This window comes from Oryzias melastigma, linkage group LG4 (genome assembly GCF_002922805.2).
Source record: "Oryzias melastigma strain HK-1 linkage group LG4, ASM292280v2, whole genome shotgun sequence".
Taxonomy (NCBI): Eukaryota; Metazoa; Chordata; class Actinopteri; order Beloniformes; family Adrianichthyidae; genus Oryzias; species Oryzias melastigma.
Window position 1 is genome coordinate 29,136,151 of NC_050515.1, and position 16,706 is coordinate 29,152,856.

Here is a 16,706-nt window from a genome sequence, read left to right on the forward strand (position 1 = left end):
AGCACCATCCTATTCTGTCTAACTATACTCCCTCCATCACTACTTTGCAGTCACTGATGTCTTTTAGATTACAACATCTACAGAATGTAATCAGGTTGTTTTGTCCTCTCTCCACTCTTATACGTCTTTGTGCTCCTCTCTTTTCTGTAAAAATGTCTTCACCACTGTCATTACCATTCTTTTGGCAAAGTTCCACTTGTCCATTACTTCCTCCTCTCCTCTGTTGCCTTCGTATTCGTTAAAGTCTGTTCCAACCACCATTCTCCCCCTGGAGATACGCTGAATCTCCTCATCCATCTCCTGTCAGCAGTTTAAGAAAAAAATAAATCCCTGAATGCAAAAACGCCCTGACAGCAGAGAAGAACAAACGTTTCTTAGATCTTTCTTTACAGAATTGGTCACAAGCAGAAGGATAGGTGAGTAGGACCTGAAGAAAGGCAGTGTGAAGCAGACTCTGAGCAGCTCTGAGCACACAGGTCACCTCTGGACAACAGGCAGAGGTAACCCATTTTTAGAGGTGAGCAGGGAAGACATCCAGACAGGCGGGGGCAGATCAGGGTCAAGATGTACTGGGGCAGGGTGCAAACAAACAGGCTGAAGAACTACAGAGAAACAGTGATAAGCAGAGCAGTAAAACCAGAGGCGAGCACACAGGGAGGGGCAGAATGCTGACACCTACAACATCGCATCATCAACCTCAGGCTTCAGACGTATCACCCTCTATGACATCCCCCCCCCCCCAGAACATTCTTAGCACAGTTCTTCAGGATCTCTCCTCCTATGTTCTTATTTCCATCTACTTTACAGCTTGAAGCTGCTTCCAGCCTCTAAGTCAGGGGTCTCAAAATCACACAAGGGGCCAAAATCCAAAACACACCTTAGGTCGCGGGCTGAACAGGATAAACATTTATTGAACACTCTAAAACTACATTTTTAGAACTTTAAAACTGTAACTTTTTAACATAATTATGAACCAGATATACAGCATTACCTGTGATAATGCTAGTGTTACTGCTGTAAGCTGAATTTGGCCACTGAAGATGCTAGTGCTGGGCTGCACGATGGCGCAGTGGTTAGCGCTCTTGCCTCACAGCAAGTAGGCCCTGGTTCGACTCCCGGCTGGGACCTTTCTGTGTGGAGTTTGCATGTTCTCCCCGTGCATGCGTGGGTTTTCACCGGGGACTCCGGCTTCCTCCCACCGTCCAAAAACATGCTTCATATGTTAATTGGTGACTCTAAATCCCCCCAAGGTGTGAATGTGAGAGTGTATGTGTGTGATTGAGGCCCTGAGACAGACTGGCGACCTGTCCAGGGTGAACCCCGCCTTCGCCCATCAGTGGCTGGGATAGGCTCCGGCACCCCGCGACCCCGAAAGGGACAAAGCGGTCAGGAAAATGGATGGAAGATGCTAGTGCTGATAGTTGATGATGCTGAAATTAATAACTAAAAACGCTGAAGCTGAAAATGCTGAAGTCTATAGCTAAATAACTGAAGCTAATAGCTGAAAATGCTGAAGCTGATAGCAAGTTAAAACATTAGCTAAATTTGAAATTACTCCCCCCCCCCAAAAAACAAAAAAAAACAAAAAAACAAATAGGTTAGCCAAAACAGCTAGCATGTGGGTGAACTATTAGCTAAACTCAAATATCCCAAAAAATCTTAGTAAATCCCAAAATAGTCCCAAAAGCTAACAGAATGCCAACAGTTTTAAAACAGTAACTTTTTAACATAATTATGAATAATAAAAAGGCAGGAATATTATTCCAGAATAAATCACCTTAAACCTTAAATAACTTTCAATATTTTACTCTCCATAAAAATATATTTTGTCAAAATTATAATAGTTAGAAATGAGCGCAATGGTAAATAGTATTTTTCCCACTTTGAAAAGTCACAAATATCCCTGCAAAAGACAAGAGAGAGAGAAGAAAAATGTCCAGCAGTTGACCTGTACCACGGATGGTGATCAGGCATGGGGGCGGGGGTTCCACTTTAATCAGTACAGGATTGCATTTCTGTTTAGATGTAGTCCTGTTGGCTTGATTGTCTGGAGAACTCCTGGAGAGGCCTGAAACCAGATGAGATCTGGCCTCTTTAAGTGCGAGGTGATGCTCCTCAGTCAGGAAAGAGTCTTGGAGCAGGAAATGACTTTCTGCCTAAAATGGAGGATGTTATCTCAAGTTCCCATCCATCAGTATAAGTGGAACAGAGTGGAAGATTGACAGAGAGATCAGCATGTTCCTCTGAAGAGACTTGAACTATAAAAGGAAAATCTGTCATTTTATTGTTTTGAGCCGTTTTAAGGTTCAGCTCACGAGCTTGGAGAGAGAATCAGTGGAATGAAGCAGCTGAAACAGTCGTCTGCTGAAGATGGGAGGACACAGGCTGTGCTGGGAAGACTGCAGTCATTCATTGACAAATGGAAAGTTCATCATCTAAAAGATACCATCTTTCTATCAGGAGATCTTATTTAAATGCATAAATTATTTGATCTTCATCACATCAGATGACACACAGCTCATGCTTCATGGTGCCGATGGACTCGTGACCCATTGACTCTGTGACAAAAAAGTTAATTTTCCTCCTTATTCAGACAGTAAGAGACCTGAAGGCTGTCTGAAAGTAAAAATGAACTACCTTCTCTTCATCAGTTAGTCTGAGAATTGATCAAAAATGGAACAATGAAAATGTGGAATACTCAAACAGATAAGATGCCAGTTTGTGTGAAGCTGCTCCAAACAAGACTGAGTCCCTGTGAGCAGATTTATGTTAAACTTCTGCAGGATATCAGCTGTCAAAATGCACTGACATCAGTGGGGGAAGGGGGGGAGGCATTATACTTCAACCAGTGCTCCAAAACGATCATGCATGCAAAAAGACAAATCCATGCACACAAATTCTGTGCGTTGACATCTTAGCTCACCGTGCAGATGTTAAATTTACCCACCAGATAATATCCTTTCTTTATGTTCTAGAAATACTAATTTTTGGCTAATCTGGCATCCACTGAGGCTTTTTGGGTTAATTTAGAGCCTATGTCATATTTAAGCAACTGACTAAATATCTTTGCAAAGCCGGCATGTCTTAGAGATTTTAAGCAATTTGAATACAATTTTTTCAGAAATTTTGGTCAATTTCAGCGCTCTTTCATTGTTCTTTCATGAAATTTCCAGTCTTTTAGCAAATTTAACATCTTGCAAAGAGTTTTGGCATTTTTAACAAATCCCTTCAGCAGTTAAAGTAAATTGTATCACCATTTTCAGCAAAGAGCTTTAGCATCTTTAGCGACTACTTTCAGCAAAAAGCATTTACACTAGCATAATCACAACTAATGCAACTTTTCTAGTTCTTATTCATTCTTCCGTACGTTTTTGATTTGTAAAAACTCAAGTCACACTTTCAGCAATTTCTGCAATCTTGGTATAAAAATGTTCAGCTCACTAAGGATATTCCTGCTCGTACTTTTTGTACATTTGACTGTCCTTAAGATTTTATGCAACGTGTGCAATTTTTCAGCCCCATTGAAAACTAATAGGTACATTTTCCAATTTAAAATATTAAAAACATTCAGCAATTCAGGACATTAACTTAAGCAAATTTTAAAATTTTATGCATTTATTGAAATTTTACTCTGGTAATATAATTGTACGCAGTTGTTGAACTTTGATGTAATTGTTGATATTTTACACAAATTTCGCTACTTTTTTTGAACATAATTCTTTAAATATTTGTGAACTTTCTGCAGATTATGCAAGTTTGGTATCAAAGCGTTCCGCAATTTAGAGACAATATTGTTAATGAGATTTTTAAGGCTAATTTTGAGTTTAGCTAATATTTTAGCACCATGCTAACATTTTTAACTAATTTGGAATCTAATGAGGTTTTTTTGGGCTACTATGGAGTTAAGCTAGTATTTTAGCAACGTGTTAGCTTTTTTGTTTTATTTGACACCTACCGAAGTATTTTTGCACTCATTTCAAGTTAAGCTATTTTTTTTAGCAACTTTCTAGGTTTTTTGTGGCTATGTTGGCATTTACTGAGGTTTTTGGACTAATTCTGAGTTAAGATAACATTTTGGCAACATTGCATTTTTTTCCTGAAATTCTTCGTGCACTTTCTGCAAATTATTCAAGTTTGGTATGAAAACATTCAGTATGTTCATATCATTATTCAGCAATTAAAAAACATTTCTGCCAACAGCTTCATCATCTTCGGCCACCACATTCAGCAAAAAGCATTTATCCTTGCATTATCGGAGGAAATGCAACTTTTCCAGTTCTCGTTTATTATTCATACTGTAGTCAATTATACCAGAGCAGTAACGTCAAAAACTGGTAGAAACAAACAAAACAGACATGAAAGGTCTTTTTGGGCAGCGGTTGAAGCTTTAAAAAGATCAAGTCAGAATTTTTGTTGAGAGACAGATTCTTCGAAACATGCCTGAAAAGTGTGACAGAGCTCCTGGGCTCTGACCTCGGCTGCATGTTACTAATAGCATCAACCAAAACATATCCTGGAAAACAGTCTTTGGGGATTTAAGACAGACAAGAAACATGGGCATTCTGCCCCACTATGGGATTAATGTGGGATCAGTTACTCAAGAGAGAAAGCCCCTTTGGATAGTCGAACAACGGAACAAATCCAAGACAGGATTTTGAAGGGAAAACATCCAGACTGCTGAAATATTCTGGCGTCGTCCTGGCCAAAACAGTCTCCATGATTGAAGATCAGGTTTTAGCTTGCAGAGGAAGACTGCATGGGGGGCAGCACTTGTTCAGATATGGATCATAAATGATTTCAGTGACTATGTTGCAGCCTCACGTCTTTAGATTATTCAGTGTTGTTCTCTTTGAATTTCCCTCATTCAAATGGAAACATACAGAAATAAAGACGTCTTTCTGTCCTCAATGCCAGGAGCTCCTGAAGATAAATGGAGTAGGTGTTACTCTGCTGCTGACCTCCTTTAATAGTGGTAATTTGAGTGGAGAGCTGGCTGTGACTGTATGAGCTCACTCGGAAAAGTGAAATGTTTCCCATTGCAGAAGGAGAAAACCAAGACTCAGGGGACCTGATGAAAACACGCGCCTCCAAAACTCTCCTCCAAAAAGATCATTTGCAGAGGAGGACAACAACCCCTTCTTCTCTCTACAAACAGGTGACAAAGTCAATTTGGAGGCATTTCATGAAAGGTCAGTGGAAAATGAGAGGAGTAGGCTGCAGTGTGGGTGACCCGTGCAGAGACACAGGTGGACTTGCAAATAGAAAACAAATTGCTCAGCAAGAGTGTTGACATTGTTTCCGTTCGCAGTGGGACATCCAAGAACCAATGTTTACGGGTTTTCAAAAGGAAAATAGGAAGCTGCTGACATGCTTCTGCATGTTGTTAGAAGAGCTTTTGATTTAAATGTAGTGACAGTAATGTGATTGTTAGAGAGACAAAAAGCTGTGATCACAGAACACAGTTGTGATGGTTGAGGGCTGAAGGTGAATCCCTGGCCCGCCCCTCTCAGCAGACCACCGTTTGGGAGAAATACTGCAGGCCAAATTATTGAGAGAGAAGCTCCACAGCAGCACGCTTCACCTCTTTTCTCACTGAATTTTTAATCGGCCTGCTTTGTAAAGAACAGACACACATTATAGCTGAGATTGTGTCTGTCATGTAGTGATCCATCTACAAGAACCCAATCTTCTATTAGATTGGTTTGCGCTGGATCAGGTCGCTGCTCATCCATGCTATCGATTCTCACATGATTTTCACATGAAATAAATGCTAATAAGGTGTTGTTGACAGCAGGGCTAAGCGGCTCACGCTGGAGCAGGAGAACACACAAGCAGTGATACATTTAGATTACTCAGCCTGAGTCAGAACTAACCCACACCACTTTCCAATTCATTAACAGAAAGTCCAATGAATGACAAAGTGCTCCTTTAAAACTGATTGAACTGTTTTCTGCTGATACCTGATGAAATGCACTCTTAAACGTTTGAAAGTAAAGCTCTGATTCAGGAACCTGGGAAACACCCAGCACCATGGGATATGACGATGGTTAGGGAAATACTATGCTGTGTAAATACAGGATCAGTCTTCCAACTCTACAAGCTTGTCTGTAAAGACGGTGACAAACATCAGATTGGGTCAGCAGTAAGTGGGAGTCTCAGCTGCAGCTTTGGTGCACGCTGCTGTTTCTAGTCAAAGGTTGTCAGGGTGACTGGCAGCCAGCAGTGGCACACAAGCAGGAATTAAACAGCATGCAGGTTTTCAGGTCAGGATGCATTTGTTTTGGAGCAATAATCTGGTTTTTAGCGTCTTTACTGCGAGGATGTGATGTAGCCTACATGCAGCACGCCTTTCATCTGTGCGCTATCCCACAGTGAGGCTGTCAGCTACCTCGCTGCCAGTTATGTGGGGCTGCGCTGAGCTGTATTCCACAGCATTGATTTGTGTCATTTCAGCTCATTTTCCATGGCTGTGCACACAAACACATACTGTATGTGACTATTTGAATCTTCTCTGCAGCGTTGGCGATGAGCTTTCATCATACAAAAAACCTGAACTGAGCTGAATTCAGGACATGTTCCATGGAAGCAGTTCATGTTTTTGGTTCGATTTGTTTTCAAACCTCTGGCCATTAATGACGGACGCTGGACCCTTCCATACAGACCGGCCATGTCAGACCTTAGAAGCCTAATTTCCTGACAAACGAGCCTTCTCACATCAGTGACTTCTATTATTTTGTAAATTCAAAACATTTTGGTTGATGGTTCTTGTTTTTCTATCACAGGTCTTCAACCTGCAGCTCCAGATCCATGTGTCTCTTTCATCTCTTCATAGTGGATCCTTATCCAAACATAAAATAAGTCACGGAGACTGCTGACCCAACCATGTCGACCGTCAGAGTCAGCAGCTCCTCCTAACCAAAACTACCTAAAGAAAACAAATAAACAAAGTCTGAAAACTAAGACTACCAAGATCCAAAAAAATAACAAAACCCAACAGAGTAAGACTGCTGAGGACAACGAGGGAAAAAGAACATAAGTAAATAAAAATAAATTATCAATTTTTTTAAGTAGGGATTATTAATTATCATTTATTAATTTAGATTCGTTAAATGTATAAATTGATGTCTGAGGTTCACATAGATGATAAACTCTGTAGGTTTTTACATCCTGTTGACCTGAAGACGTCTTGTTTGATCAACTCTACCTCCAGAATGAACAGATTTTATATACAAAACTTTGGTAAAAAGTTTGATCTTTTAGGAGTTAAAAGCACATATTATCTTATGCTGCACAACATTGGTTACAAGCTGTCCAGAGCTGCACTGAGAGGATCCTGTTTGGAACAGAACATCTTTTATTTTGAAAAGAAGTTATTTCAGCTTCTGTCAAGCATAAAAAAAATAAAAATAAATAACAATCCTTTTGAGAGATGCTAGATTCTTTTTAGTTTTCCTTTTGATGGTGCCAAAAAAAAGACAATTCATATTAAATTAATTAAAGAAAAAAGGTCTTGAATCTAAATCCATATTTCTTAAAGGCTTAAGTAAAACTATGCAGCTCCTTCTTGGTTTTGAGCAGTAGAAAATGGCCCCAAATGGCTGTTTTACTGTTAAAGGTTACTAACCCCTGATCTATCAGAAAAACTAGACTTGAACCTCTTTTGGAAACACATTTATATTCACAAAATACGTTGCAACAAAATCCATTTAACCTTTTTCCATTTTATGGTTGGTTTTCAGATGATTTAGTTGCAGTTCAATGTTTTCACAGTTTACAAACCTTAAAGGTTTGTATGTCTGGAAGTGTGTGTAGAGTTAGTAGAAAAAAAATGAAATAGTAATCAAGGTTGGTGAAGGATCCAAATAAAAGAGACATGGCTAGCAAGCAATCCTGAAGCATGACAAACAGCAAATCATGAACCAAAAGCACGACAAACCAAGAGCCTGAGGCGTTGCCACAAACAGCCACATTCATTCTTCCAAATCATTTAGACTGTCGGATGTTTTTTTTTTGAAATATCAATCTCAAGAAGAGGTGGTGGAGGATCCAAAATGCAGGAGACCAGGCTTGGTGACGGGAACATAAAACATTTAATAAATTAAGCAAAACATGCCAAAAACCAATGCAGAACCAAAACAGTGGCAGAACAGAAAAGAGCAGAGCAGATGACCTGACAAGGAACAGCTGAAAACCAGACACTTAGTCTGAGGGTAATTCACTGAAATGAAGACAGCTGTGAATCTTTACAACCCTGAACTGATGTGACTGAGGGACAATTCAAAACAGAACATGACCAGAACCCATGACCTAACTGACAAAAACTGAACCAAAGTTCACAATACTCACAGTACCCCTCCCCCAAAGGGAAGATCCCAGATGCCCAAAAATACCACACCTGGCAGGAGGGAACATGGAGGAACAGAAAAAAAAAACATAACAAGTCCAGAACACAGCTCAGGTTGCTGCAGATTAACAGATGTGGGGGGTGACTTGGCAACCACCCGCCCCGCAGGAACAGACATGCAGAGGAGCAGTCTCAACGACTCTCCCCAGGGAAGGGGAACATGAAAGGGAGCAGCCCCGCAACCCTCCTCTGGAACATCTAACGTGGCCAAGGGGGACGCACGGCGACCATCTTCAGGGACAGGAAACATGAAGTGGGGTCCCACCGACCCTCCCCAGGATTAGGAAACTTGAAGGATGTCCCCAATAATGCCCCTCATGAACGGATTGGAGGGACATGGCATGACATCACTCATGTATGGCTGCAGGAAAACCCATCTGACGTGACATGATGTAGATTCCCCTGCTGGGTTCAATGTGGTCAGGTAATTCTGTCAGGATGTGGTGGTGGAGGAACCAAATGCAGGAGACCAGGCTGGGTATGGAAGCCCAAACTGTTCATAAAAAAAATAAATAAATAAATACGACCTTAGTCAATCAAACAACACTCCAATACAAGTCTTTTCAATAAATAAGAAGATCATGAAATTGTGAAAAATCTGCACTCTGAATTTTAATCAACCATTTTATTATTAAATACATCCAATTTTTGCTTTAAAACATGCTTATGTTAAAAATCATTTTATAATAAAAATATTTAGCATAATATTTTTATTAAACCTTGTTGAATATCATTATAATGTGTTTCTTTCCAGAAACTCGTGATTTCAAAATCACTATTTTCAGTATTTTCACTATTAACAGCTTTTTTTTTTTAATTTCACATTGCTGTTTTTCAGAACATCACATTTATTTCATAATGAGCTTTTTCCACAGGTGGGGGCAGAAACTTAAAAGATTCAATTAACTGAAGCATGCCAAAAACCACAGAGAAACAAAACTGGTGACAGAACAAAGCAGATGACTGACCAGGATGAACTGAAAACCAGACTTAAATCCAATGAGGTTGATTACCTAAATGAAGACAGCTGTGGATGATTTAAGATGAACATGGTGAGAATGACAGGGAAACTGAGAACATGATCAAAAAGCACCCCAAACAAAGCCACAGAACCAATACAATCAATGGTTTCTCCGTGATGTTCAGTCATCAAAAAGGCTTGAATGTTTGTGTGCCGCGTCTTTTTTAAATGACCACAAGCAAAAGCAATGCTAGCGTCTTTATGTAAACTAACCTTGGAACTTCATTTTATGAGGCCTGGATAATGAACTTTTAATAAAACTTATTCTAGTAACAATCTAAAGGTTGACATGGTCAGAAAAAACAATTTCAAAATTGTAATGACAGTTTTTAACTCCCAGAATCTCTGCAAGATTTATGATGGAGTTTTAATGACGGACTTTAAGAAGCTCTTTACACAGACAAAAAGAAAATCATTGTAATTTAGCTTGATGTCAGTGGATCTGACAGGATTTTCCCTGCATGTGACTCCCTCGCACAAGAGCAATTATCCTTTCATCAACAATAAAAAATATAATTACGTTAAGGATATTTAAGCAAAACTGGCCTGACATTGTATTACAGAACTCTCTTTTTGTCCTCCTGTCATCGCTTCAGCTTTATCAAACCTGCTGTTTACTTGGTGCTGATGGCCTGGCAGCTTCAGATATGATCTGCTGAGATAATGGAGCAAGATAAATTCAGTCTTTAATTATAAACATCGTTTTTATTAATTGAAAAGTTAGCACCAGAGCTCCAGTGTTTATGTTCTTTGATTTACTGTAATTTTTTAATTATTAACACGATCGCTGGAATGATATGTTGTCATGTTAAAGTAACAGTATGTTAAAGACTTTGTGTTTAAGTGTCACCGGCAACCCTCAGGTGTTAAAACACGTGTCATAGTCAAGGCCCGAGAATTGCCTTCCAGGTAATTCTATCCGGCCCTCCAGATCATTTTATTTTATTGTTATTAGTGGCCCAATGTTATCTTGTACTCATTTCTAACTTGTATCATTTTGACAAAACATTTTTATGGAGAGTAAAATATTGAAAGTTATTTAAGGTTTAAGTTGATTTATTCTGGAATAATATTCCTGACTTTTTATTATTCACAATTATGTTAAAGAGTTATGGTATTAAAGTACAAACTGGCATTCTGCTAGCTTCATCCATCCATTTTCTTGACCGCTTTGTCCCTTTCGGGGTCGCGGGGCGCCGGAGCCTATCCCGGCTACTGAAGGGCGAAGGCGGGGTACACCCTGGACAGGTCGCCAGTCTGTTGCAGGGCCTCAATCACACACACATTCACTCTCACATTCATTCTGCTAGCTTTTTGGACTATTTTGGCATTTACTGAGATTTTTTAGGCTATTTTGAGGTTTAGCTAATATTTCAGCTACATGCTAGCTGTTTTGGCTAATTTAGACTTTTCTTTTTAAGTTTTGGGCTGTTTCGGGGTTAGGCTAAAAGTTCAGCTACATGCTAGCTGTTTTGGCTAACCTCATTTTTTTACGGTAATTTGGCATTTAGCTCATATTTTAGCTGGCTATTAGCTTCAGGGTTTTTAGCTATCAATTTCAGCATCTTCCGTGGCCAGATTCAGCTTACAGCATTCACACTATTATTATCACAGGTAATGCTATATATCTGGTTCATAATTATGATAAAAAGTTACTGTTTTAAAAATATAAAAATGTAGTTTTAGAGTGTTCGATAAATGTTTATTCTGTTCGGCCCGCGACCTAATGTGTGTTTTGGCCCCTTGTGTGATTTAGTTTGACACCCGTGTCAAAGGGTTCAAAAAGAAAGCAACAATAGGTCTGGAATCGGCTAAAGAGTTGAGAGCAGCACAAATACCTTCCTCACTTCAATGATCAAGAATGAAGTCCTCCTTTCTGTTTTTCCTGTGCACTATGGGTGGGCAATAGAATGATAACAATTGATGTTGCGATTTGTTCCTTTGTCTCCTGGCAAGTAAACAAACACTCATGAGTCACCACACTCCCACCCTTTCTAATCTTCTCCGTGTAATGTTTAGTTTCGGGTGATGAAGCAGCGGGACGTCTGGTGATTTTGAACTTATAGCAGCAGCCAAAAGTTTAATAAAAAGTGTCGATTTGGTGACTGCGGTGTAGCATTAACATGATGCTAATGCTAACGAGCTGCTCCATGTTTGGCCTGTATGTAAACACGGACCAGTTAGCAGTCGGACAATATTTTACTGATCAGACTTTGAGACGTGGCAGAAAAATACAACACGTTTATTTCTTGTGAAGATAATATTTTTTATATATAAATGACAGACCTGATTCAACCTGCTGATGATTATACATTTCTTTTTAGAGCCGCAGATGGTTCTAATTTGACAAATATAGTTATTTAGTTTAAATTGTGATATTTATCATTATTGCCTGATATTGAAAACACTATATATAAATAAAAAATGATATCACCCAGCCCTGCTGCACACAAAGTTTCCTGTATGCCATCATTCATATTATAATTTTTTGATGTACACCGATAAAAGAGCTCTAACAACAACTTTTGTGAGCTACCAATCCTCACAAAAATGACAATTGTTTTCTCTCTTACCAATTTTTTTTAAGTTTTGACTCAAAATGTTGACTAGTATGCTAATTCCAAAGAAGAAAGTGGTTTCTATGCATGTGTGGATGCAAACCCAGCAGTAGTTCTCCTACATTACTATGCTACTATGACTGCACTCTAATTTCATCAAGAGGCTCATTTGGGTCAAAAAATTGTTCAGCCAGAACAGAATGTTCCAATCTAGGAAAAATACCTCCAAAAGAATAATGCATCCTATGTGCTCCCTGCTGGGTTCAGCATCTCCTACAGGAGAAACGGGAACCAAAAACCAAATTAAATTCCTCATTATTTGTGCATTTAAACAAGGAGTACACTGGTTTCTATCCAGTTCAGTTTAATAACATGCACTGTTCTGTTACAGGTCAAACTTTTTGGTTCGTTACTTTTGGAAGCATTTCTGTGTTACAGTGCAATAATATTTTAGTATTAGTAAATTCCATCTTTTTCATAACCCGCTGGAGCCGTAGGTTTACAGAGCTTCTCTGGCTACTTTAGGGTGAAGGCGGGATTCACTCTGGACAGATCGCCGGCTTTCTCTCCCGCGGTGGAGCTCTCTCGCTCGATATGCCAGCAGACAGAGAGTCGCTGAGGGGTGCAGAGGCTGCTGGCTCGGACTTCATCCAGACATTTAAAAAAAAGGAAAATGGTCTCCTAACTTTTTCCCCCTCAGGTTAATACGAGACAGAGAGCCTTCAGGCTCAGCCACAGAGACACAGAAACACTGTGGAAGCAGCTGTCACAGACACAGCCCCCTGTACCGGGAAAATCTTTAAATAATAATCATATAAACCCAAACATGGAGACATGATTACTGATGTTTCTGTAGAACTCTTCACAATAAATAAATCTGATTCCTCAGGACCATCTGTGTCTTCATACATTCTAAATGAGATAAAGAAAGTCATCGTTCATTATAGCATCACCCTAAAAACATTAGCTGGTAGCTCCTCCCACATGTGGCCACGGCGTTAAGCTCAGGAACACGTTTTTTGACAGGCGATGTCACTGGAATCAAGTTCAGTGTGAATGCACTTTTAGAAACGTGCCTCAGATTAAATACTGTTCAGCATAGCCATTTGTTTGCATGTTCACAGAGACTGTGAACGGCTGCTTTCAGTTTTCATACGTGTCATTTTAAATCTACGTTCATTCGATCACCAATCAGTAAAAGCTGATCACAACATTTGGTGATGTAAACAGATGACAGAAACTAACAATATTGCAATTTCTCTGCTTAGAACAGTAAAAATTGTGCCCAAAAAATGAGGACATTCAAGCCTTCTACATGTTAGAGTTAAGATACTTTCCTTTTAATAATATTATTATTATTTATATTTTTGGCTTGAACTGTAATTGTTCTGATGTTTTCTGTGTTTTCATGTTTGTGTCTTTGGTTAAATTCAGTTGATTTTTTTCATCAACTTCTGTATTTGTAGATTTTTTTTCACATTTATATTTTTTTATAATCCACACTGAAACCCATGATGATGCAATGCCTCTTTTGCAGCATTTTCATTTGACACGCACTGTATCTCTGAGAAAAAACAGTGCGTGTCAAATTAAAATGATATCTAGGTGCAGACATGAACTGAAAAAAATGCATGGAAAACATCAAGCCCACAAAGCTAAGAGGAGGCTTCAAAATAGTTCCTGCTCATGTAAAAAAAACTCCAGTGAGGGTGATGCGGATTTGGTGAACGGCGAGGGTTTAGAAGTGCACTCACTAGGACACACAAACACTGTGATCACAGGCATGAGATGAAGGCCTGGACTCTTCTCACATGTTCTCAACTGATTGTGGTGTCAGTTTTTTCTCGTGTTTGTGATGTACATTCATCACTTGTTCTCCATGTATCATATTCTAAGTGATGGGAAGTTACATCATTTTGTCTACAAGTCGAAAGGAGAAAAGACAACGAGGAAGACTCTGCTCTGACTGTTGCTTCAGGGATGAACTTCAACTCAGATGAAGCCATAATGCTAACTCTGACACTACATAGCAGAGGTAGAGCTTATCTGAAGCTGCCTCCTTGTCAGATAGCATGTATGCAGGTAGAGATGAGGGAACTTCTCTAGTCCCCCGGACAATTTTTTTATTGAAAAAAACATTCCTAGTAGTGTTTCAATTATGATTATGAAGTTTTTAAGCAAAATCCCACCATCTAAATATCTTAAAAATAAATTTTTCATGTTGATCTGAAGCCTCTGTTTCCAAAATATCCTCTGAGGGGGTGTGGCTTTTGGAGCTGAGCTGAGTAGCCCCGCCCCGATCCCCCCTGTCTGATTATGATATCTCTGTGTCTCTGCATAAATCTTCACCTCTGCTCCATAAAAACATCCATCAATCTGGGTAATGTCCAGCCGTATGGTTCTGATCCGGATGTCAGCTGGACGAGGAAGTGAAGATCTTCATGGACAGAACTTCCTCCAAAATCCTGATTCTTTCTCCTTCCAGTTCACCAAAGACTCTTTTAGCTAATTCTCCAATGTTTATTGACTGTGATCAATACATTCAATCATTGGTTTCTCAGAGTTCTTGATAAAATAATCAAAGCTAACATCAAAATGCTCTTTCATTGATTTACAATCCTTTCCAACTGCGGTCAAATGAGCCGCCGTTCACATTTCCGTGGTCACATCAAGAAGCTCCGTGGAGTCTGGTGGAGATTTTCCAGCGTTCTCAGTCCTGCTACCGTAAGTATTGGATGAAACTCACACAAAAAATCCAGTGATGCTGATTTGAAAAAAGTAAATTTATATGCAATAAAATCAATCATCAAAAGTTTACAACCATAAAGACATACAAAGGAGAACACAGTCAAACACAGGATATCTAGACATTGAGAGTTTGTCTGAAAGGGAGTGAGAGGAAGTGAATTTATCTAATCCCACCCGGGTTCCACCTTACCATTTCTTTACATGTATTATCATTATCCGGTTCGTAACTTAAGATCAGATATTTATATCTTTCCAACATATATTCAGGTTATTAGGAATCCTCAAGTAACAATAAATCACATGACTGTTTTAGTAGATATAACACTATCTCAGACTCAGACATTACGTACGCAGATCTATTATCAAAATTCAGACAAAATATATATTTTCATTTGAAAAATTTACGGGCTAATGATTGAAAGAATAATGAACTCTTACAGGACGGAAGCTCCTCTGTAATGTTGGACTCTTATATATGTATGCAGATTATTTTCCATTGGAAGAGTCAATAATGTAAAGCAAGTATCATAGGAATGTATACTGATTTTTTTCTTTTGTTTTTCTTTCTTTTCTTTTTAATAGAAAAATAATTAAATAAAACGAGTAACACAAATAAAACAAATGTACAGATCATTTTCATTAGAAAAGTTATTAAAGTATTTTCAATTGTAAAGTCATTAACGTGAATCAAGTTTGAGTTTGAACCAGAATCTTCTCGCTGTGAAACAAAAGCTGCTAACCACTGCACCACCATGCAGCCCTGTTCTATGACATGTGATGTGTAATAATGATTCCTCCTACAGTGTAATCACATCTTAGAGCTCAGCTCTGAAATGCACGGACCACCACTGCTATGCTGTCTGTTTAAGTGCAAATATTGTAGTTGTCTTATTCAAGGTTTCATTTGGACATGGGGGATGAGGGTGGGGGCTTTGGGTTACATTTTTGCATAAATTAAAAAAACATAATTGGACCACAGAGAATTGGAAGAAGATCCCCTAAATAAAGTGGGGGTCTATGCATCTCTGCCCTGTGTTTTTGATGCAACTCTTTGAATGGTTGAACACCATTGATTAAACCTAATTCTAGTTGGTTGAATAAATTAGACAGACTCGCTTGCCAAATTTTGTGTAGTAGCTGAGTTGTTTTTAAACCCTGCTAAAATGGTTATTTGTAAACGATTTGAAATAAACTTACTGTACCACTTCTTGTCATTGTAAATAAATTAGTTTTAGGTGTGCAGGATGTGCTGGCGTCCTCTTTAAAGAACTCTACTGGATCACTGCACTTCTGCATATCTGACAACGAAAACTTCCCGTCTGGAATAGACTTTACTGATGTCATCAGTTCAAGCAGGTCGTGTGAAATTAAGAAGAGATGCTGGAAAAACAAGTCAATCTTTACCAAACACGAGTGTCATGTTGAGGTGTAAGAAAGTGAGACTGCATGAGAGGAGCCAGTGGCGCTGGAGCTGCTGAGGTCAGTGCAGCAACAGGCTGCTGCTGCTGCTGCTGCTACTGGCAAAAAATAAAGAGCACTAAAGGTGAAGTTGTGTAGGGGGTGGGGTTTTGCCAGGAGCCCATTACAAAGTTTGAGTTTTGTTTTGCTCCTTGAATGTAAAATACTGTAATGCAGACGGCAGCGTGACAGAAACATCCTCATATCTGAGAGTACCAGTACACGGCTCTCACCTTTCTTTTTCTGGTTGAGGTTTCTGCATTCAGAAGAGAGAGGTCAGTGATAATACTACACATAGCTTGAGCCTGTTGGTACATCATTTTCTATCTATTCTAGTGACTGACCAGTTACAGACCTGATTCCACTGCTAGTTTTCAAAGATTAACTGAACTAACATTTCAAATCAACATTATTATTTTATTGATTTATTTCATTTATTTTTACTTCTGACTAAAGCTTTTCCAGAGACTGACATCACTTTCTGATCTTTATTCGTCTTTGACAAATCTATTATACT